Raw genomic sequence first — 25,769 nt, forward strand, 5'->3', positions numbered from 1 at the left:
GATCATGGTGGGAAACCTGACAGCACGAAAGAGGGAAGCACCAAATCATGCTAAAACTTTTATTTTAAAAAGCCATTATCCTTAGAAAGCAACAAAAGGAAAGCAGCAGTTGTTGGTATTTTGTAGATAAAATATAAAAACGTTCAAACGAGCAAAATTAAATGTAATTAAATAAAATGGCTTCTTTAGAATGTGATTTCTGACTACAAGATTGAATTTTCTCTTTGCATATTAAAGAACCCTGTGGCAAAGAAAACAATTAAGACAGCCTTGTAAAGCACATGAGTGTTAGCATCCTTTCCCATTTTAAATTGATAGATGATTTTTGGTTCATTTAACAAAGAAGTTTAAGGATACGTCTTTCGAATGAGTTAAGTGTAAATTAACTCATGTTTCGCAATAATTTTGTTCATAAAGTAATTTAGTTTTTTCAGGGTATTGCTAATTTAAACAAGATGACCTACTTTGCACATGACATTCTTGCATTGCGAGGAGATTCTTGGCTAACAGCATCATAATTTCCAAAGGATAGTCCAGAAAACACACACAGAGTACTGACGTTATCATAACAAGCTCCACAGCCATCACTCACCAAGACCATCCTGGTACCCCCACCATTTCATTCAGAAAATAGCCTCTGGAAGGAAAAAAAAAAAGAAGGAGTGATGGGGTTGAGGGGTAGTTGGAACAAATTGCAAAAGACTGAACATTTATGTTTCTCAGAATCACCACTTTTCCTTCGTAGGTCTAAGCCAAAGTCTTAATTTATTGTATTATCTTTGCTTTTATGTTGTCTTGGGTGAGACTCATTTCCATCTTTCCCTTTGAGTCATGTGGGAACGATGACAACACAGTATTGAGTCATAGAGTCAAGAGAGGAAAAAAGACTGGTTATCGTTTTTCCAGATGCCACAGTGGAGTTAAAGTAGCAGGGGTAACAAATTAGAGGGGCAGACCCTTTCTTAACAGCAATGGCAAGGTTAAACAGAGAAAACCAATGGACAGCTGTGTACCAAGTGTTTATGGGATGTGATACCCAGTACGGGGTTACAAAATATATTCCTGTCTTCAAGATGTTGGCAAACCAGTTCCAAAGACAAGCCATAGACATATAAAAATGTACAAAACTAAAACCTTGGTTAGGTCCACCAGTGGGTAGTAAGGAAAGAATTTATTGAAGGGATAATAGTGATTTAAATTAGTATGATACACCAGTATACAGAATTTTTGTTTACATAGTTCATTTAATCCTGACAATCAATTTGAAAAACTGGTCTTGTTATCTCTGTTTTACAGATGAGTGTCCAACAGCTCAGCAAATTCAAATATTACTTTCTCACAGTCACAGTAATGAGGCAGCCCCCCCAATATTTTTGCTCTTACAAAGTTATCACGCTATGTTTAGATAGAGCTAGATACCAAAAACCAGATACTGATACTGAAGACCAGATGAGGCCATGGGTTGGCCTATCATCTCCCTTGATGGGTAAGGGCACTGCCAGAGTTAAGCAACTGGAAAAGAAGCAGGACCCCAGACATGAACCCAGAACTCTGGCTTTTGGCCCACAGAAGTAAGAACTTTTATTGCTTTGGGCCTCACTGGCTTCATCTTATTCTCAAGGATGATGGAGACACCTGATAACTGGTATAGAACATGCCCACCACAAAGTGGCTGGACAGGGGCTCAGATAGGACACAGCCAGCTAGACCGAGAGCGTCAACATTTCATAAGCCTTACCATCTCAGTTCATGCTATTCTCTGGGTTTGTTTGTTTGTTTTCCACTTTTCACCCTTCCCCAATCCCAACCTGTATGTTGTTCCTCTTTCAGTGGAATTACAGAGAACAAAGGTGTCATGCATTCACACCTGTATCCCTGAGTCATTCATGGTGATAAAGGTGGTGGTGGGATCAGGTGAAGGTGGGTTTTAGCCAAATCTACCTACTGTTCTCAAAGTGAAAATCTCTCTCTCTGTCTATAACTGTGGAGTTGTTGAGGTAATTTTCTTAGGGAAGGCAGTCGTTTCCTCACTGCCAGATAGGTTAACAAGTAACAAGGTAGGAATATCAATCCTTAGACTTCTGCTGTTTAACAACTCTGTTCTTTGTGCTGCCACACCCAACTGAATACAGAGAGGAACAACAGGTAACAGTGCTTTTCATGAGGTAGGGACATAACTAGTTAGTTAACACTCCTCATGAAAACCAGTAGAGAATTTTGATCCATAGAATAAAATCTGTGTGGATGTAGTAAGAGAAGTAAGAAAAAAATTACAATGTTGAGAAGCCATAAGACACCCAAGAAGGTGAATTTCAAGATGGCGGCAGTCAGAAGTGTTGAGTGATGAATTTACCCATGGCTCCTATTTTCAGTGTCCTTTTAAGTCTCTTCTGTGCCTCTCATTCTTATCTCCTCAATTAGAAGAAGACCCTGGAGTTGAAAACTCCCCACCACTCAACCACTACATCCATTTGTCACTTAGTATATGGTGTGATTATAAATAGAGACATTCTACAAATTGCCTGCACACATCAAGTCTTTACTTCACAGCCACAGCTATATACCATTCATCGTTTTTAACTAAGAATGCTAATGCAGTCCCCTGTGTCCTCAGTCCTTTCAAGAAGTCTTGCAACTTCTGTGCTTGAAAAGACTAATCTTTAAAGAAGAAAAGAGAAAGGTTTGTCTCCATCAATATAGCATTGAAAATTCAATTTTAAATTTGTCAGGGTTGTAGCAGTTGATTTGCTCTTTAACAAATGTGACAGGAACAGACATATTGCACAGTTTGAAACCAATGACTAATATGAAATTTTGGTATGCAAGGTGTCACTTCACAGTAGCAGAAATATTTGAGGTTGAACTTACCTTAAATACACTAATAAAAACCACAGTAGTTTACTCAAAGACGTTTGTTTCCCACAACTGATCCATAAGTAGCTCTGCTTTGCTTCTCCAGATAAAAAAGACTGAAAAATAAAACAGAAAACAAATGAAAAAATAGGATTAAATGACCTATTTTGAAAGAATAATTTAGGTTATGAAATTACAAGATGATTTTTTCTTGTGCTTCATAAACTGGTTCTAAGAGAAATTCCAAGAAAGTGACTTTAAATTCTGTGTGAGCTAAAGAAGCATCAGTACAGGAAGTGTCTAGTTTTCCAAGGTGACTATTTACCAGCTTGTTTTTATAGGTTTTGAAAGGTCTGTTTAAAAAATTAATTTTGCTATTTAAAAGTTATACATACCCATCATTCAGATAGAATATACTCAAATGTTTCAGCACTAAAAGATCAGCTTTATTAGCTTCAAAGCAATACAATTTAAAAATATATACCAAAAGGTTATCAATTTTTCTCCTGGGGTGTAGGATAGAGTGAAATTATTGTGATTTCTGTTTCCTTTGTGGCTTTACGTATTGTCCACATTTCTACATTGAGCATGTATTTCTCTCATAATCAGAAAAAAAAATTAAGAATGGTTTTTGAAATAAGCTTCTTCATATTGTATTCTGGGGGTGTAAAGCAGTACCATCATTCTTTCTGAGAAAACCAAAATGTCCTCTCAGAAGGAAAAAATAAGGTTTCTATAAAAATTATAAAACCAGACCCTGGTTGGCACCCTGTTGAAAGAATTTTGAGTGACTTTTATGATTCAAAACATTAATTCAGCATATTTCAATTTTCTCTGCTCTGGGTGGCACATTACTTTCCTCTCATTGACTTCCAGAGTGTTCTGGTGTGTGGACCAACTATCCAGGGGATGGAATTAAACCTGGCCCAGCAGGACTCAGCATCTTGTCATGGTTCTCTTCATCATTTGCATAGCATAGAATTCTTTTTGGCCAGGAAAGCACTTGTTTATTAAATTTCCCATAAAAAGTCCCTGGGTTTAAATTAAGGAGGACCTCATTTCAAGAAAAAGCACACAGGGGGTTTCATAACACAAAGCATTTGAGAAAATAGTCAGAAAGGTTTTACCCATCCATTTACTTCTCTCATTCAGAGTAATGTTATTTGCCCAACTTGGGACATGAGCAAGCCTTTTCTTTGTTGTTTTTTAAGGTTCTTTTCAAATGGGTATCCATTAAAAATCATTCTATATGTTTGTAATGTGATTACAAACCCAACTTTTTCACTACCTTGAAGACTTTCCTCTTTATTCCTCTTAACATTCGCTCTGCTGGTTTAGATAACAATATAAAACCTGACATAACTGTCATATATTGATGAATGAAAGTTAAATTCTTCTGATTTTCATAGTTTTCCTCCAGCTCCATAAGGAACTATTATCAGGGAATCAACGTGCACTATTTCTCTAAATATATGATTCAATATTTTGTCCTCTAACATATATTGTATTATCAGTAGGACACTAGACTAGACATGAAAATCTGATTTTGCCAGTGGATATTAATTTAGTAACAAAGCAAAAGTAAAATACGTATTTTTCCATGTGGTTCTTTATTAGACAACAGCTACTGAGATTTACCTGACAATATGTTTTAAGAATAAATCACTTCCATTTTATGTTTGTTCTGTACATAGACATCAACCTCCATCTAAACAGCAAGTGTGAGATGGTATCAGTTAAGAAAGTATTAGCAGCCTGGAACATCTTTCATTATGTGAAAATGTCAAGCTCATCTCACTTCACTAGATTTCTATTCATGAATATTGTTATCTAGATGTAAATATCCGTATGCAAATAAATGAAGAAAATATAAGAAATATACATCCACTGTGGTACTATTTTCTTATGAAAGTGTTCATAAAATTTAAGAAGACAGAATTCCTAGAAATCATTCCTTTGCCTTAGTTGGAGTGCTCAAGGTTCTGATGGTTTTGTTTTTGTTTTCTTAATTCATAGCATCACTGGTTTTAGAAACAATTTCTTAGTCACTAGGAGAAGAGGGGCCAAAAGACCTAACCAAGCCACTTGCTAGGAGCCTTGTGCTTCTCTGGGTGAGATACACTCACACTGACAGCAGAACCACCTTGTGGTCAGAGTCTATGAGAAGAGCCCTGTCTTGTCCTCCAGGCCAACCCAGAAACAGAAAATGCCCCAGTTGGCCCTGAAGAGGTTATCCAGTTACTAAGTTCAGACCAATCTGTTTGAGAAAGGATTAGCAGAAAGCATGTTAACATTCTAGGGGTTTGTAACCTACCTTCCACACCCTCAATCTACCTCTCTGCTTTACAGGAAGTCCTGTCCTTGGAGTTATAGGGACCCTGTCAAGCAGGCGATGTTACACATGGGCACACTAGAGCCAACTGAACAGTAAGGCATCAAGCAATAGGAAACTGCTGCAGTTTCACAACATACATTAAAAACTGTATTTTTTGCTGGAGTGTGGAGAAAAGGGAACCCTCTTATGTTGTTGGTGGGAAGGTAAATTGGTGCAGCCACTATGGGAAACAGTATGGAGGTTCCTCAAAAAACTAAAAATAGAGTTGCCATGTGATCCAGCAATCCCACTCCTGGGCATATACCCAGACAAAACTATAATTCGAAAAGATACATGCACCCCTATGCTCATAGCAGCATTATTTACAATAACCAAGACATGGAAACAACCTAAATGTCCATCGAGAGATGAATGAATAAAGAAGATGTGGTATATACATACAATGGAATATTACTCAGCCATAAAAAAGAATGAAACAATGTCATTCGCAGCAACATGGATGGACTTAGAGATTATCCTACTAAGCAAAGTAAGTCAGAAGGAGAAAGACAAATACCATATGATATCACTTATATGTGGAATCTAAAATATGACACAAATGAACCTATTTATGAAACAGAAACAGACTCACAGACATAGAGAACAGACTTGTGGTTGCCAAGGGGGAGTAGGAGTGGGGGAGGGAAGGATTGGGAGCTTGAGATTAGCAGATGGAAACTAGTATATATAGGATAGATAAACAACAAGTTCCTACTGTATAGCACAGGGAACTATATTCAATGTGCTGTGATAAACAGTAATGGAAAAGAATATGAAAAAGAATGTATATATATGTATATATGTATAACTGAGTCATTTTGCTGTACAGCAGAAATTAACACAACATTGTAAATCAACTATACTTCAATAAAATAAATTTTTTAAAAAAACTATGTTTTTATGTTCTCTCTTCTCTGGCTCTTTATCAAGGGTTCCAAAATATTGCTCTCTTTCTGTTCATATATTTTAAAAGTAGTTTATCATTATTATACTACTACTTTGTAGGTATAACAAAAAGGAAGAAATATACATGGATTCATGTCTCTTAGTTCTTCAAATAAGGAGACTTTTTTTTAAAAAAGGAAAGAAAATTTTCAAAAGCATTTTTAGTTCTTGAAGAAATTTATAACAGAATGAGTGGTACAATAATCACTTTATTGAGAACATCTACAATGTTAAGAATTTGCTTTTATTTTCTGTGGATAAGAAGATCTATTATGTTATGAAATTGCTTCCAAAAGAAATTCATTAATTATGAAATTGCTTTCCAAAAGAAATTGGATTTATACAGATTTACTCTGCAATTTAGAGGTTATCTCTACTTCACATATTCTTATGAAAATTGTTTGATAATGTTTTTTGTTTTGTTTTGTTTTGCTGAATATGCAGTCAAAACCTCTCTATTCTGTCCCACCAAGAACTACTTTTAATTTCAGCTAATGAGGATGCTGTACCAATTATTTGCAACAGCTTCTTACTTGCTATTAACCAAATCTTGATTCTTTGTTGGTTCATATTTTAATGTTATTTTCAGTACATTATAATTTCAGAAACTTAATGTGGACAATAAAGTTATAAAAGCAACCAGCTTTCATTTCTCCTGGACCCACTTGTAACTGGTTTGGCCCAGGCCACAATTATTCTATAACCAAAATGCATCAATTGCCTACAATGTGTCAAGCACTATGCTAGGTCCTGAGGAACTAATGGTATGACTAAGAAGAATATTATCTCTAGTCTACCTACGCTCTAACAAAAATAACTGCTATTCAACCAATAATAACCAAAAATAATGAGTTCTATGAAGAAATGCATAATACTATGTTATCCCATGAGGGAGAATTAATATCAACTGGGGTTTTAGGAAAGGTTCTCTGGAGAAAATTATATTAAACTAAGACCAAATGGCAGTTGTCTTCCAATATTTATTTTCTCCTTATTCCATGTAATAGAACTTTACCTGGATACATAGAGACTCAGAATGAAGAGTCCTTGCTTTCTTCACAGCTAAATGAAGTAAAATGACTAATTTCTGGCAAATGAAATAGAAATAGAACAATGTATTGGGGTTTGTACCCTTAGAGGGAAAGTACATGACCTCATTTTTAATCACTTTCTGCTGGGAGAATATGATCATGATGATAAGACATCTTGGAGAATGTGAGTAAAACAAACTATGGGGATAGGAGAGTAAGAAGAAAAGAGTATGGGCCTCTGATGATATTCACAGCATAGCAGCCATACCCACTTAGAAATAAAATTCAATTTTGTTTAAGTTACTGTTACTTTTGTTCTCTGTGACATACAGTTGGACATATATCTTAATACTTTCTTGAAAAAAGAGGCTAAGTAATCCAGAGGTAGAAGAGGAGGACAGCCTTCTAGACAAGTGGATAATTGTGCACAACCCATTCAAGGAACTGAAATTGCTCAATATGACTGGTATAGAAAGGGGAAGGGGTGGATTTGTCAAGATGAAGCTGCAGAGGTGCTACAGTAGATTGTTGTAAGAATGACCCTCAGTTTGTTTGTGCCTCTGGGTACTCACTCTCAGCCTGACCATGTGACTTGCTTTGGACAATTGAACAGTCTCAAATTGGACACTGTTTGCAAAGCCCTGCAAAGTGCCTATGTGCTGGGTTTTGCTCTCATGTTGCTCTTTTGAACCCTGAGACCACCACTTGGGCCAAGCCTGGGCTAGCCTACTGGAGGATGAGACCACGTGGAGCAGAAATGTGCTGTCCCAGCTGAGCCCCCTGAGACCAACCAGCCTGCAATGGTTGGACATATAAGTGAAGCTGTCCCAGACTAACTAGCCTCAGCAAAGCTGCCAGATGACCTCAGCAATCTATCAGAACAGCCCATTTGAGAAATGTCTAGCAAACCTACAGAATTATAAGTAAATAAATGATTGTTGTAAGCAGCTACATTTTGAGATAACTTGTTACACAGCAAAAGCTAACTGATAAAAGTAGACAGCACAGATTACATGGGATTTTATGGTTATTATTCATTCATCCAATATTTATTGAGCACTATGTACCAGGTAGTGTGCTAAGTAGGCACTGGAGATGCAGCTGTGGACAAGACATAAGGTCTCTGCCCTCATGGAGCTTACCTTCTTATTGGCCATACTAAGAAATTTGATTCGTCATACGGACAATTTAAAAAACTATTAAAAGTCTTTAAAGCAAGGGATCAATTTATGCTATTTGCATTTTTAAAAGATTGTTCTAGTTACAATGTGGAGGGTGGATTGGAAGGGGTAAGTATGAAGACTGAAAGATAAGATAGGAGGTTGATGCAACAGTCCAGGTGAGGAATAATTGTGACTTAGACTAAGGTCGTATCAGTGGACATAGAATAGAGATTAGTTAATTAAGATTTAGAAAGCACAGAGTTTGCTAACTGATTAAAACTATGGAGTGAGGAAAAAGGAGGATCAAGGATAACTCATTTTCTAACTTGAGCAAGTCATCAATAAATAAAAGTGCCATTTATTGAGGTACAGAACATGGAAAGCAGAGGTTTATGGAATAAAGATTGTGACATAAGATTTAAAGAAGTAGAATTTGAAATGCTCATGAAATATTAAAGTAGAAACACCAAAAAGGTATATATATGATCCTGGAGCTCCATGAGATTCTGGTCTGCATATATAAATTTGGAATTATTTTAATTTCCATTAAAGCCACATAGAAGTAGAGGACATTGCCTAGAGAAGGTACAGTGTAAATGAAGAGAAAGGAGGACTTTGGACAGAATTTGGAGGAATGATAACACTTAATGATTTATTAGAGAAGGAGAATCTAGCTAAAAAGATTAAGAAGAAACAGCAAGAACATTTTATATATAGAATGGATAAATAACCTGGTCCTACTGGATAGCACAGGGAACTATATTCAATATCCTTTGACAAACCATAATGGAAAAGAATATAAAAAAGAATGTATATATATATATGTGTGTAACTGAATCACTGTGCTGTAAAGCAGTAATTAACACAACATTGTACATCAACTATACCTCAATTAAAAAAAAGAAGAAGAAACAGCAAGGAAAATGGGAACCTGGGATGTGTCTCCACATGAAAAAAGGGGAAAAAGAATTTTTTATTGAAGTATAGTTGATTTATAGTATTGTGTTAGTTTCAGGTGTACAGCAAAGGTTAGGTTATGCATATATAAATATATTTTTTGTATTCTTTTCCATTATAGTTATTACAAGATATTGAATATAGTTCCCTGTGCTATACAGTAGAACCTTGTTGTTTATTTTATAAATAGTAGTTTGTATCTGCTAATCCCAAACTCCTAATTTATCCCTCCCCCACATGCTTTCCCCTTCAGTAACCATAAGTCTGTTCTCTATGTCTGTGAGTCTGTTTCTATCTTGTAAATAAGTTCATTTATATCATGTTTTAGATTCCACATAGAAGTGATATCATATGATCTTTGTCTTTCTCTGTCAGACTTACTTCTTAGTGTGATAATCTCTAGGTCCATCCATGTTGCTGCAAATGGCATTATTTTTTTCCTTTTTATGGCTGAGTGATATTCCATATATATTGTGTATATATACCACATCTTCTTTATCCATTCATCTGTTGATGAACATTTAGGTTGCTTCCATGTCTTGGCTATTGTAAAAAGAATGCTGTGATGAACATTGGGGTGCATGTACCTTTTTGAATTAGAGTTTTCTCCAGATACATGCCCAGGAGTGGGATTGCTGGATTATATAGTAATTCTATTTTTAGTTTTTTAAATGAGCCTCCATACTGTTTTCCAGAGTGGCTTCACCAATTTACATTCCCACCAGCAGTGTAGGAGGGTACCCTGGGAAAAGAATATTTTAAGAAAAGAATGGTCAACTCTATTGAATGTTGCTGAAGATGGAAAAGCATTATTCAGATATAGTAACTGGGAGACCACTGGTGAGATGAGCAGAACCCCTGAGGAGAACTGGATTTGGAAGCCAGAATGGAATGGGTTGAGAAGCCAGTGGAAAGTAAGGTCAAAGTGACAGCTAGTGTGCACAACTCTGTCAAGAAGTCAGGCTGTAAAGATGAGGAGAAAAATAAGCACATGACTACACAGGGGAACATGGGACTAAGGAATAGCTTAAATATTTACATACTTGAATATTAATAAGAAGGAGCTGGTAAAGATGAAGACGTTGAAACTACAGGTTAAATGAAAGAGGGATGAAATTCAGGCGGAGGATATGACATTTTATAGGAGTCAGATGTTTTGTCTGGTGACAGTGGGGGAGAAAGGAAAGGATGGATGCAGATGCAGGAAGATTTGTAAATTTGGTGGAGGTTGAGGGAAATCCCACATGATGGTTTCTCTTTTCATGTGTATAACACAGGGGTAAGTTCATATGCTGATAATAAAGAGGTAGAGGAGGAGGGCCTTGAAGATTTAAGGAGAGTGAAGAAAGTTTAGAACAGCTTTTGTGGTAAGTAGGAAAGCAAGCTGAGTTGAAAAACATGGTAAGATTGCTGAGCACTGTGGAGAGCCAAGTGAAATGTGTGAGCGTGAATTTACAGTAGTGCCATTTGAGTTTAGACTCAGGGGGGAAGAATCATTGGGTGTATCTGGAGTTGGAGTCTTTCCAGGTAAATGCAGCCAACAGGCGAAGGATCAAGGGAGTTAGGATATTAGCAGGACAGTAATTGAAATATGGAAGCAAGGAATCTAATCTAAGGAGGACAGTGGGAGGCGTGAAAACTAGAAGAGATGTATATCAGGACCAAGAAAAGAGATCAATGGCCTGGAGATCAAATGAGGTAGAAGAACAGTCATGGCCTAGATAGCAAAGCAGGAAATGTTGATAGGTAGGAGGAGGAGACGGACAGACATTAGGGTGGTCCCCAGGATGCCTAACTCCTGGTGTTCATACCTTCATGTGATCCTCTTCCCTTGAGTGCAGGAAGGACCTGTGACTTGCTTCTAACCAACAGAATACAGCAAAGGTGATGGGATGTACCTGATTACATGTATGTGATTACAGTACACAAGATTGTAATGGCCATCTTGAGAGGGCATTCTCTCTCCCTTGATGGCTTTGAAGAAACAGCTGCCATGTAGTGAGATGACCTATGTCAAGGGTCATGTGAGAAGCAACTGAAGAGGACCTCTGGCCAACAGTCAACAAGAAACTGAGGCTTTCAGTCCAATAAGTTGTAAGAAACTGAAAGCTGCCAGCAACCACTTGAGCTAGAAAGTGGCTCCTTCCTCAGTTTTGCCTTAGTTGAGACTGGAGCCTGGTCAACACCTTCATAGCAGCAATGAGAGACCCTGAAGCTGAGCCTGATGTCTTAACTCATAGAAACTGAGATAATAAATGTGATTTGTTCTACGCTGCTAAATTTGTGATGATATTTTTACAAAGCATAAATAATTAATAGAGAGGATGTGGTCAAAGAGGAACGTCAAACCAGAGGTGATGACAAGCACAGGAAGTTATCTCAGGAGGAGGTGAAAGGGGTGGCATGAAGGAAGGGGTTAGTGGAAATGAGAACAATTTAGAGAAACAGGTTGTGTTGTCTGTTCCACAAGGACCAAAAAGTTACATATGCGTTGAACTACAGATTTTAAAGAAACATGATAACAGCAGATGCTGAGAACTCTTAGCAGTGCATATACAGAAAAATACAGTCTCAGACTGTTCATGCGAAGATGAGCACAGTACTGAGACATCTGTGTTTAAGATAAGACAACCATCACAGCCCAGCTCTTTTGGAAGGACCACAGTGAACTAGAGCATGGTCTTTGGACGCATCTGTGTTTGGACCACAGCTCTGTGATTGACTAGCTATGTAGCCATGGGAAATTTCTTCACCTCTCTGAGTTTCTGTTTCTTATATATGAAATGTATTTATTTCATTGCAGGGTTGCTTCAATGATGAAATGAGGTTATAGATGCAAAACACTGATCGCTGCACCTGGCATAAAGTAAGGGCTCAAATATAGCTCTTTCTTATGTTTCACAGAAGAAACTTCCGTTTCACAAAAATAATTGATCAAATGGGTTCAAAGACTGGAGGAAAATGTCACATAGGCAGTCAAAGAGAGGAAGTTCTTAGAAGAAACTATACAAAAAATAAAAATAGACATTCATCTATATGAATAGAAGAGCACAAAAGGAATTGAGAAATCCACTATGTTCCAGCAGAGATGAAGAAAGAGGAAAATCCTAGTTTTAAAAGAAACGAGATAAGGCTGAATTACAAACTTATACGATGTAACACTGAATTTCAGAAATATTATCTCATTCCCCCGCCAGGAGATAATAAATCAATATCCATACCTCACAAGATCAATACATTTTTTTTTACATTTTTATTGGAGTATAATTGCTTTACAATGGTGTGTTAGTTTCTGCTTTATAACAAAGTGAATCAGCTATACATATACATATATTTCCATATCTCTTCCCTCTTGCATCTCCCTCCCTCCCACCCTCCCTATCCCACCCTTCTAGCTGGTCACAGAGCACCGAGCTGATCTCCCTGTGCTATGCGACTGCTTCCCACTAGCTATCTATTTTACATTTGGTAGTGTATATATATCCATATATACACTACCACTCTCTCACTTTGTCCCAGCTACCCTTCCCCCTCCCCGTGTCCTCAAGTCCATTCTCTAGTAGGTCTGCATCTTTATTCCCGTCTTGCCCCTAGGTTCTTCATGACCTTTTTTTTATTTTTTAGATTCCATATACATGTGTTAGCATACGGTATTTGTTTTTCTCTTTCTGACTTACTTCACTCTGTATGACAGACTCTAGGTCCATCCACTTCACTACAAATAATTTAATTTCGTTTCTTTTTATGGCTGAGTAATATTCCATTGTCTATATGTGCCACATCTTCTTTATCCATTCATCTGTCGATGGACACTTAGGTTGCTTCCATGTCCTGGCTATTGTAAATAGAGCTGCAATGAACATTGTGGTACATGACTCTTTTTGAATTATGGTTTTCTCTGGGTATATGCCCAGTAGTGGGATTGCTGGGCCGTATGGTGGTTATATTTTTAGTTTTTTAAGGAACCTTCATACTGTTCTCAATAGTGGCTGTATCAATTTACATTCCCACAAACAGTGTATGAGGGTTCCATTTTCTCCACACCCTCTCCAGGTTATTGTTTGTAGATTTTTTGATGATGGCCATTCTGACCAGTGTGAGATGATATCGCATTGTAGTTTTGATTTGCATTTCTCTAATGATTAATGATGTTGAGCATTCTTTCATGTGTTTGTTGGCAATCTGTATGCCTTCTTTGGAGAAATGTCTATTTAGGTCTTCTGTCCATTTTTGGATTGGGTTGTTTGTTTTTTGATATTGAGCTGCATGAGCTGCTTGAAAATTTTGGAGATTAATCCTTTGTCAGTTGCTTCATTTGCAAATATTTTCTCCCATTCTGAGGCTTGTCTTTTCGTCTTGTTTATGGTTTCCTTTGCTGTGCAAAAGCTTTTAAGTTTCATTAGGTCCCATTTGTTTATTTTTGTTTTTATTTCCATTTCTCTAGGGGCTGGGTCAAAAAGGATCTTGCTGTCATTTATGTCATAGAGTGTTCTGCTATGTTCTGCTAAAGTGTTCCTATGTTTTCCTCTAAGAGTTTGATAGTGTCTGGGCTTACATTTAGGTCTTTAATACATTTTGAGTTTATTTTTGAGTATGGTGTTAGGGAGTGTTCTAATTTCATACTTTTACATGTAGCTGTCCAGTTTTCCCAGCACCACTTATTGAAGAGACTGTCTTTTCTCTATTGTATATTCTTGCCTCCTTTATCAAAGATAAGGTGACCACATGTGCGTGGGTTTATCTCTGGGTTTTCTATCCTGTTCCATTGATCTAAATTTCTGTTTTAGTGCCAGTACCATACTGTCTTGATTACTGTAGCTTTGTAGTATAGTCTGAAGTCCGGGAGCCTGATTCCTCCAGTTCCATTTTTCTTTCTCAAGCTTGCTTTGGCTATTCGGGGTCTTTTGTGTTTCCATACAAACTGTTAAATTTTTTGTTCTAGTTCTGTGAAAAATGCCACTGGTAGTTTGATAGGGATTGCATTGAATCTGTAGGTTGCTTTGGGTAGTATAGTCATTTTCACAATGTTGATTCTTCCAATCCAAGAACATGGTATATCTCTCCATCTGTTTTTATCATCTTTAATTTCTTTCATCAGTGTCTCATAATTTTCTGCATACAGGTCTTTTGTCTCCTTAGGTAGGTTTACTCCTAGGTATTTTATTCTTTTTGTTGCAATGGTAACTGGGAGTGTTTTCCTAATTTCACTTTCAGATTTTTAATCATTAGTGTATAGGAATGCAAGAGATTTCTGTGCATTAATTTCGTATCCTGCTACTTTACCAAATGCATTGATTAGCTCTAGTAGTTTTCTGGTAGCATCTTGAGGATTCTCTATGTATAGTATCATGTCACCTGCAAACAGTGACAGCTTTACTTCTTTTCTGATTTGGATTCCTTTTATTTCTTTTTCTTCTCTGATTGATGTGGCTAAAATTTCCAAAATGATGAATATTAGTGGTGAGAGTGGACAATCTTGTCTTTTTCCTGATCTTAGTGGAAATGGTTTCAGTTTTTCACCATTGAGGATGATGTTGGCTGTGGGTTTGTCATATATGGCCTTTATTATGTTGAGGTAAGTTCCCTCTATGCCTACTTTCTGGAGGGTTTTATCATAAATGGTGTTGAATTTTGTCAAAAGATTTTTCTGCATCTATTGAGATGATCATATGGTTTTTGTCCTTCAATTTGTTGATATGGTGTATCACATTGACTGATTTGCATATATTGAAGAATCCTTGCATTCCTGAGATAAACCCCACTTGATCATGGTGTATGATCCTTTTAATGTGGTGTTGGATTCTGTTTGCTAGTATTTTGTTGAGTATTTTTGCTTCTATGTTCATCAGTGATATTGGTCTGTAGTTTTCTTTCCTCGTGACACCTTTGTCTGATTTTGGTATCAGGGTGATGGTGGCCTCGTAGAATGAGATTGGGAGTGTTCTTCCCTCTGTATATTTTGGAAGAGTTTGAGAAGGATACGTGTTAGCTCTTCTCTAAATGTTTGATAGAATTCGCCTGTGAAGCCATCTGTTCCTGGGGTTTAGTTTCTTGGAAGATTTTAAATCACAGTTTCAATTTCAGTGCTTGTGATTGGTCTGTTCACATTTTCTACTTCTTCCTGTTTCAGAATCAGAAGTTTGTGCATTTCTAAGAATTTGTCCATTTCTTCCAGGTTGTCCATTTTATTGGCATATAGTTGCTTGAAGTAATCTCTCATGATCCTTTGTATTTCTGCAGTGTCGGTTGTTACTTCTTTTTCATTTCTAATTCTATTGATTTGAGTCTTCTCCTTTTTTTTCTTGATGAGTCTGGCTAATGGTTTATCAATTTTGTTTATCTTCTCAAAGAACCAGGTGTTAGTTTTATTGATCTTTGCTATCATTTCCTTCATTTCTTTTTCATTTATTTCTGATCTGATCTTTATGATTTCTTTCCTTCTGCTAACTTTGCGTTTTTTTGTCCTTCTTTCTCTAATTGCTTTAGGTGTAAGTTTAGGTTGTTTATTTGAGATGTTTTTTGTTTCTTAAGGTAGGATTGTATTGCTATAAACTTCCCTCTTAGAACTGTTTTTGCTGCATCCCATAGGTTTTGGGTTGTCGTGTTTTCATTGTCATTTGTTTCTAGGTATTTTTTGGTTTCCTCTTTGATTTCTTCAGTCATCTCTTGGTTATTAAGTAGTGTATTGTTTAGCCTCCATGTGTTTGTATTTTTTACAGTTTTTTTCCTGTAACTTGATATCTAGTCTCATAGCGTTGTGGTCAGAAAAAATACTTGATATGATTTCAATTTTCTTAAATTTATCAAGGCTTGATTTGTGACCCAAGATATGATCTATCCTGGAGAATCTTCCATGAGCACTGAGAAGAAAGTGTATTCTGTTGTTTTTGGATGGAATGTGCTATAAATATCAATTAAGTCCATCCTGTTTAATGTATCATTTAAAGCTTGTGTTTCCTTATTTATTTTCGTTTTGGATGATCTGTCCACTGGTGAAAGTGGGGTGTTAAAGTCCCCTACTATGATTGTGTTACTGTCAATTTCCCCTTTTATGGCTGTTAGTATTTGCCTTATGTATTGAGGTGCTCCTATGTTGGGTGCATAAATATTTACAAATGTTATATTTTCTTCTTGGATTGATTCCTTGATCATTATGTACTGTCCTTCTTTGTCTCTTGTAATAGTCTTTATTTTAAAGTCTATTTTGTCTGATATGAGAATTGCTACTCCAGCTTTCTTTTGATTTCATTTGCATGGAATATCTATTTCCATCCCATCACTTTCAGTCTATATGTGTCCCTAGGTCTGAAGTGGGTCTCTTGTAGACAGCATATATATGGGTCTTGTTTTTGTATCCATTCAGCCAGTCTATGTCTTTTGGTGGGAGCATTTAATCCATTTACATTTAAGGTAATTATTGATATGTATGTTCCTATTACTATTTTCTTAATTGTTTTGGGTTTGTTATTGTAGGTCTTTTCCTTCTCTTGTGTTTCCTGCCTAGAGACGTTCCTTTAGCATTTGTTGTAACGTTGGTTTGGTGGTGCTGAATTCTCCTAGCTTTTGCTTGTCTGTAAAGGTTTTAATTTCTCCATCGAATCTGAATGAGATCCTTACTGGGTAGAGTAATCTTGGTTGTAGGTTTTGTCCTTTCATCACTTTAAATATGTCTTGCCACTCCCTTCTGGTTTGCAGAGTTTCTGCTGAAAGATCAGCTGTTAACCTTATGGGGATTCCCTTGTATGTTATTTGTTGTTTTTCCCTTGCTGCTATTAATATTTTTTCTTTGTATTTAAGTTTTGATAGTTTGATTAATATGTGTCTTGGCATGTTTCTCCTTGGATTTATCCTGTATGGGACTCTCTGTGCTTCCTGGGCTTGATTAACTATTTCCTTTCCCATATTAGGGAAGTTTTCAACTATAATCTCTTCAAATATATTCTCAGTCCCTTTATTTTTCTCTTCTTCTTCTGAGATCCCTATAATTCGAATGTTGGTGCATTTAATATTGTCCCAGAGGTCTCTGAGACTATCCTCAACTCTTTTAATTCTTTTTCCTTTATTCTGCTGTGCAGTAGTTATTTCCACCATTTTATCTTCCAAGTCACTTATCAGTTCTTCTGCCTCGGTTATTCTGCTATTGATCCCTTCTAGAGAATTTTTAATTTCCTTTATTGTGTTGTTCATCATTGTTTGTTTGCTCTTTAGTTCTTCTAGGTCCTTGTTAAACGTTTCTTGTATTTTCTCCAATTCTATTTCCAAGATTTTGGATCATCTTTACTCTAATTATTCTGAATTCTTTTTCAGGTAGACTGCCTATTTCCTCTTCATTTGTTAGGTCTAGTGGGTTTTTACCTTGCTCCTTCATCTGCTGTGTGTTTCTCTGTCTTCTCATTTTGCTTAACTTACTGTGTTTGGGGTCTCCTTTCTGCAGGCTGCAGGTTCGTAGTTCCTGATGTTTTTGATGTCTGCCCCCAGTAGCTAAGGTTGGTGCAGTGGGTTGTGTAGGCTTCCTGGTGGAGGGGACTAGTGCCTGTGTTCTGGTGGATGAGTCCGGATCTTGTCTGTCTGGTGGTGTGTTTTGGCGTGTCTGTGACCTTATTATGATTCTAGGCAGCCTCTCTGCTAATGAGTGGGTTTGTGTTCCTGTCTTGCTAGTTGTTTGGCATAGGGTGTCCAGCACTGTAGCTTGCTGGTCGTTGAGTGGAGCTGGGTCTTGGTGTTGAGATGGAGATCTCTGGGAGATTTTCACCATTTTATATTACGTGGAGCTGGGAGGTCTGTGGTGGACCAATTTCCTGAACTTGGCTCCTCCACCTCAGAGGCACAGCCCTGATGCCTGGCTGGAGCACCAAGAGCCTGTCATCCACATGGCTCAGAATAAAAGGGAGAAAAAAGAAAGAAAGAAAGAAAAAGATTAAATAAAATAAGATTAAAAAGTTATTAAAATAAAAAACAAAAAGTAATTATTTAAAAAAATTTTTTAAGTAATTTAAAAAAAAGAAAGAAAGAACAACCAAACCAAAAAACAAATCCACCAATGATAACAAGTGCTGAAAACTATACTTAAAAAAAAAAAAAAAAAAAAAAAACGGACAGAAAGAGCCCTAGGACAAATGGTAAAAGCAAAGCTATACAGACAAAATCACACACAGAAGCATTCGCATACACACTGACAAGAGGAGAAAAAGGGAAAAATATATATATGTCGTTGCTCTTAAAGTCCACCTCCTCAATTTGGGATGATTCGCTGTCTATTCAGGTATTCCACAGATGCAGGGTACATGAAGTTGATTGTGGGGATTTAATCCGCTGCTCCTGAGGCTGCTGGGAGAAATTTCCCTTTCTCTTCTTTGTTCGCAGAGCTCCTGGGGTTCAGCTTTGGATCTGGACCCGCCTCTGCGTGTAGGTCGCCTGAGGGCGTCTGTTCTTCGCTCAGACAGGACGGGGTTAAAGGAGCAGTTGCTTCGGGGGCTCTGGCTCACTCAGGCCAGGGGAGGGAGGGGTACGGAGGAGGCGGGGTGAGCCTGTGGCGGCAGAGGCCGTAGTGACGTTGCACCAGCCCGAGGCGCGCCGTGCGTTCTCCCGGGGAAGTTGTCCCCGGATCACGGGAGCCTGGCAGTGGCGGGCTGCACAGGCTCCCGGGAGGGGCGGTGTGGATAGTGACCTGTGCTCGCACACAGGCTTCTTGGTGGCGGCAGCAGCAGCCTTAGCGTCTCCTGCCCGTCTCTGGGGTCCGCGCTGATAGCCGTGGCTTGCGCCCATCTCTGGATCTCCTTTAAGCGGCGCTCTTAATCCCCTCTCCTCACGCACCAGGAAACAAAGAGGGAAGAAAAAGTCTCTTGCCTCTTCGGCAGCTGCAGACTTTTTCCCGGACTCCCTCCCGGCTAGCTGTGGCACACTAGCCCCTTCAGGCTGTGTGCACACCGCCAACCCCAGTCCTCTCCCTGCGATCCGACCGAAGCCCGAGCCTCAGCTCCCAGCCCCCGCCCGCCCCGGGGGGTGAGCAGACAAGCCTCTCTGGCTGGTGAGTGCTGCTCGGCGCCGAGCCTCCGTGCGGGAATCTCTCCGCTTTGCCCTCCGCACCCCTGTGGCTGCGCTCTCCTCCGTGGCTCCGAAGCTCCCCCCCTCTGCCACCCGCAGTCCCCACCCGCGAAGGGGCTTCCTCGTGTGTGGAAACCTTTCCTCCTTCACAGCTCCCTCGCTGAGGTGCAGGGCCCATCCCTATTCTTTTGTCTCTGTTTTTCTTTTTTTCTTTTGCCCTACCCAAGTACGTGGGGGAGTTTCTTGCCTTTTGGGAAGTCTGAGGTCTTCTGCCAGCGTTCAGTAGGTGTTCTGTAGGCATTGTCCCACATGTAGATGTATTTCTGATGTATTTGTGGGGAGGAAGGTGATCTCCACGTCTCACTCTTCCGCCATCTTGAAGCTCTACCTCAACACATTTTTGAAAGTTTCTTTTCCTAACTGTGAGTGAAGACTTTATTTTAGGACTATCATCCAGTGTAGTGCTGGCCTTTGGGGTGGTCTCACACAGAGAGCCTCTCACTTTTTCTGGATGAAAATAAAACTATTCTTTCTCAAGTGTTTGCTTATTAATCATGTTAAGTCATTCTTTAAAGGCAATAAACAATTCACATGTGGTAATTAGGACAGAATTATTTTTCAAGGGAAAATAAAGTCTGGCTTAATATGCTTTGGATTCATGCTCCCAAGAATAAACCCACAATTTTCCATCCCTTTACCAAAAAGGAAAAAAAAAATAATCTGTTTTCAAGGAAATGTAATCCTGATATTTGGGTTAATTTACACTCATAACTATCCAGATATATTTCAAGAACTAGTTGATATTTGAGAATATATTTTTCAGATGTTTTAAATAGAAAAATCATATTTTATTTAAGGTAAACAAACCAAAACAGCAAAACATTGACTCTTGTGGAACCTATGGTCTTATGAAATACAAATAGATTTTAAAGTTAAAAATCCTTCTCTTATATCCAACATTTATTCTAAATTTATACATGTAAAAATATCAGTAATGTCTATAAATGCCCAGGTGTTCACAACTATTAATAAATGAAAATGTTTGCAGAATTTCATGCCCTTGGGCAAGACATAAAATTTAGATGTATTTCTAATAAAGAACTGAAGAATTTCTTTACAAGTAAACCATCCATTTTGAAAATAAAATGATACATGCAGTTCATGGATTTTTGAATAAGGAAGAATTTGTAGTCTCAAACCACACCACACAAATAATTTTTTAACTATATCACGTTCTATCAAATCAGATATATTGTCGCTTTAGATGTAATGATTTCTTTGGTCCTAAAATTTAAATGCTAAGGTTTTGTTTTAGTCTGTCAGAACATTCTTTCACAAATATCTGTCCCCTTCCAGACCAAATAACCACAAGACTACTGCAAATTCACATTTTAAATTACACGATAAAGGTTTTATAACGTAACACTTTCTCCAGGACAATTATTTATAAGATAAATAAAGTTTTAAATGTTTATTTGAAAATGTTTAAATAATCATATATTTAGGTTTGATCTAACTAGACTCATATTGTACTTGTCGCTCACATTTTCAAAGAAATGTTTGCCAGATTGTCAAATTGCCAAAATTGTAAACAGCTTAGTATCTTTGAAGATTAATTCTGCATCTTAATTAAGGTAGCCTGTTTTGAGTAAAAAAGTCTTTGTATTTTTACATTACTCTTGAATTAAGCACATTCAGAAATAGAGCATGTTTTCATTCAATCATTAGTAAACATTCATTTGCATATGTTGTTTTGGAGGCTTAGTTGCCAAACATTCCGCTAAATGATAAATAGGTACTCACTGAGGAATTAAACTTTCCTACAGGGTGGTCTTGATTTGAGTCAAAGCCAGAAAATTAATGCTTAGTTTCCAAAACACCTAATGCACACAAAAGTAATTAATTCTATAGCTGTGTGGGCTTTCAATTCTGTGAGTTTATAATGTCTTCCATATTTATTAATTGTTTACATAGTTAAGGTATTATACTTTCTCACATCATTTATGTAGGGTTGAGATACAAACGAGTTAATTTACTTGATGTAATCATTAATTACTGAATCATCTCGGTTGTGTTCGTTCTGTTTATGAGGTAATTTCATTATGCAGACTGTTTTCCATTATTTTATAATTAGGTACAATTTCTGCACACCCTCTGGTCCCATTAGCTCACCCTTCCAATTCCATCGAAGGAAAATGTATTAGCAAATTACAGCACTGCAACTGATTCCAGTATTATAAGAAATTGACAATTACTAAAGAAAAAAAATCTAGCATGGACTATAAAAATAACAGTTTAAGTCACTACCATTAATAAGACTATTTTTTCAAAATAAATCTGAATTGACAAGACTCAATTTCATGAGACACATCTCCCCGCCTTCATGAGAATTCTACAAGATTGACTCCTACTGCAAGGGCCCAAGGGATCTCCATCCCAGTTCAGTCCCTCTCACTGACACCAACTCCAGTCATTATGCAGATGGCAAATCAGTGTCAGGGATGTTCAATGGTGCATCAGCAGAGTCTTGGAGACTCAGGGACACATGTGAGTTGTGGGGCTGGCCGCATAAAAGAGGCTAGACGATAGTGGCCGGTCGTAGCCCCTGTAACTGTGGCTGGTGCAGGGAACGTTGCAGATAGAATCCATCTGATTCAGACATGATTCTATCATTCCATTTATGAGTCAGACATGATTAAGGACCAATTGCAGATATTTAGCAAAGGCCAACTATCCGTAAGGAAACTCACGTAAATGCCACCTGCTAATTGATACTGCTACACTTAGGGACTTTATATCTAGCAATAAAATTTTACTCAGTTGAATTGAATAAGTAAATATAAAGTGTAAAGTATAAGGAATAAGGTATAATTAAGATCTAGTCTTTAAAAGTTGTTTTACAAAGAATTATATTTAGCCAAATATTATAATGAATTATGAATAAATTAAATATAAATGGATTAGAATTCAAATTAATTATAATCATAAGAGGACTTGAAACCCCAAAGGGTTAAACACTGTTGCCTCTGAAAGGAGGCAATTAGAACAGGAAGTATGGGTGGAAGGGTTTGTGTTCTTATTAGCCTTCTTGTATTGTTTCATTTAAAAAGTCATATGTATATTTTAATCTGTTTTTTTAAAAATTAAAATGTTTTATATAAGATGCTAGTAGATTTTTTTTAATGCGCTTTGCAAAACATAGGCTGAAAAATCTATATAAAGAGACAGGAACTCGCCATGTTTCAAGTCAGCGATTTAAAGAAAATTTAACATTTAAGTTAAAAGTAAACAAAAGTTGAACCATATCCAGACCACATCTATATTTTACTTGTATAATAGGTTCACCCTATAAGAAATTCAGAAAGACAGACAGTTTTAATGAAATGCATAGTGGCATGTTGGGTTCCAAGAAATCTAAGTTTCTCTTTAACTGTCACCTTCAACAGTCCTGTTCAGGAAATCTTTCATTTTATGTCCCTTCCTCATAACTTATTAAACGTATGCTTTGACGTATGAGATGCCATGATGCAGAACACAAGTCTTTTCTGTCCACAATTTATTTGAATTCAACCAAAGCTGTTTCAGATCTATTGTTGAAAATAATAGTTCCTGTCAATCTGTGTCACATATAACAACGGTTGAGTTGTCACTGTGTCATCAGAGATTTGAAATAAGACTAAGGGTATGCTGAAACATGAGAAGCCCAACCCAATGAATAAGTGATTTTCTTTGGGAGGCTATGAAAATTCATGCCAAATCCTGACCAAACTTCTTAATGACTTCATGTACAAAGAAAAATAAGTTAACTTTACTAAATTAATGAGTGGCCAGTCATTAGATAAACTCTTCTAGGTTTTCAGTTCAATTTCAAATTGTTCATTATTAATATGTACCAATGCAACTGATTTTTGTATTTTGACTTTGCATCCGGTGCCTTGCTAAACTCACATTTTAGTTCTAACACCTTATTGTTGATTCTTTGTAGATTCTTCATAGACAGTAATGTCATCTGTGAATAGATAGAGGTCTATTCCTTTCTCTCCATTCTGTATGGTATTTGTTTATTATTTACTTCCTTCTTCATTTGCCTTATTGCACTAATTAGGACCTCCAGTATGATGTTAAATAAGAGTGATGGTGAGAGTAAGCATACTTTCCTCTTTCCTAACCTTAGATGGAAAGAATTCAGTCTTTCACAATTAAATATTATGTTAGCCCTATTCTCTTGGTTGATTCTCTATTGGGTTGAAAACAATAAATTATTCCTAGTTCCTCAGGGGTTTTAACACAAATGGATGTTGAATTTTGTCAAATACCTCTTCTGTATAAATACAATCATATGGATTTTCTTCTTTAGTTTACTGATATATTGATAACACTGATTTTGAATGTTGAACCAGGCTTGCATTCCCAGGATAAATCCCACTCAATTTGGTATCATAATATTTTTATAAGTTGTTGAATTTAATTTGATATGTTGTTGAGGATTTTTGCATCTATGTTCATGAGAAATATCAGCCTATAGTTTTCTTTTCTTGTAATGTCTTTGGTTTTGTTTAAAAAAGGGTAATTCTGACTTCATAAAATGAATCAAGACGTGTTCATACTCCTGCGTTCTGGAAAAGTTTGTGTAGAATTGATATTATTTCTTCCTTGAATGTTTGATATAGGGTTTTTTTTTTCTGTTGTTGTTGTTGCTTTATATTTATTTGTTTTTAAATTTTTATTGGAGTATGATTGCTTTACAATGTTGTGTTAGTTTCTACTCTACAGCAAAGTGAATCAGCTATACATATATATATATGCATATCCGAACACACTTTGACACAAATCGCAGCAAGATCTTTTCTGACCCACCTCCTAGAGTAATGAGAATAAAAACAGAAATAAACAAATGGGACCTAATGAAACTTAAAAGCTTTTGCACAGCAAAGGAAACCATAAACAAGATGAAAAGACAACCCTCAGAATGGGAGAAAATATTTGCAAATGAAGCAACTGACAAAGGATTAATCTCCAAAATATACAGACTGCTCACGTAGCTCAATACCAAAAAATCAAACAACCCAATCAAGAAATGGGCGGGGGCTTCCCTGGTGGCGCAGTGGTTGAGAATCTGCCTGCTAATGCAGGGAACACGGGTTCGAGCCCTGGTCTGGGAAGATCCCACATGCCGCGGAGCAACTGGACCTGTGAGCCACAACTACTGAGCCTGCGCGTCTGGAGCCTGTGCTCCGCAACAAGAGAGGCCGCGATGATGAGAGGCCCGCGCACCACAATGAAGAGTGGCCCCCACTTGCCACAACTGGGGAGGGCCCTCGCACAGAAGTGAAGACCCAACACAACCATAAATAAATAAATAAATAAATAAAAATAAATTAAAAAAATAAAAAAACGCAGTTCAAGTACTTTCTTAAAAAAAAAAAAAAAAAAGAAATGGGCGGAAGACCTAAATAGACATTTCTCCAAAGAAGACATATGGATGGCCAACAAACACATGAAAAGATGCTCAACATATCTAATTATTAGAGAAATGCATATTAAAACTACAATGAGATATCACCTCACACAGGTCAGAATGGCCACCATCACAAAATCTACAAACAACAAAAGCTGGAGAGGGCATGGAAAAAAGGAAACCCTTTGCACTGTTGGTGGGAATGTAAACTGATACAGCCACTATGAAGAACAGTATGGAGGTTCCTTAAAAAACTAAAAATAGAACTACCATGTGACCCAGCAATCCCATTACTGGGCATATGCCCAGAGAAACCCAAAATTCAAAAAGACACATGCACCCCAGTGTTCATTGCAGCACTATTTACAATATCCAGGACATGGAAACAATCTAAATGTCCATCAACAGAGGAATGGATAAAGAAGATGTGGTACATGTATACAATGGAATATTACTCAGCCATAAAAAGGAATTAAATTGGGTCATTTGTAGAGACGTGGATAGAAGTAGAGACTGTCATACAGAGTGAAGTAAGTCAGAAAGAGAAAAATCAGTATCGTATATTAACACATATATGTGGAATCTGAAAAAATTGGTATAGACGATCTTATTTACAAAGCAGAAATGGAGACACAGATGTAGAGAATAAATGTATGGGTGCTAGTAAATTTATCATGATGAGTAAACATTATGATGTTACAATATATATTTCTTGGGAGATTTTTATTAAACATGAACCTAAATAAAACATGTAGATGGGGATAAAAAATTCATTATAAAATTATAATTCGATTTCATGAGTTAACTAATTAAATCATAGTTATTTACATCTACATAATAACTTGAAGAGAATTATCATGGGAAGGAAGCTTGAAATGGTAACACAACTGAGGCAAACAATATACTTTTCTAGCAAATTTATAAATAATACATTTTAAAATGTA

Source organism: Eschrichtius robustus, chromosome 4 (assembly GCF_028021215.1).
Source record: "Eschrichtius robustus isolate mEscRob2 chromosome 4, mEscRob2.pri, whole genome shotgun sequence".
Lineage (NCBI taxonomy): Eukaryota > Metazoa > Chordata > Mammalia > Artiodactyla > Eschrichtiidae > Eschrichtius > Eschrichtius robustus.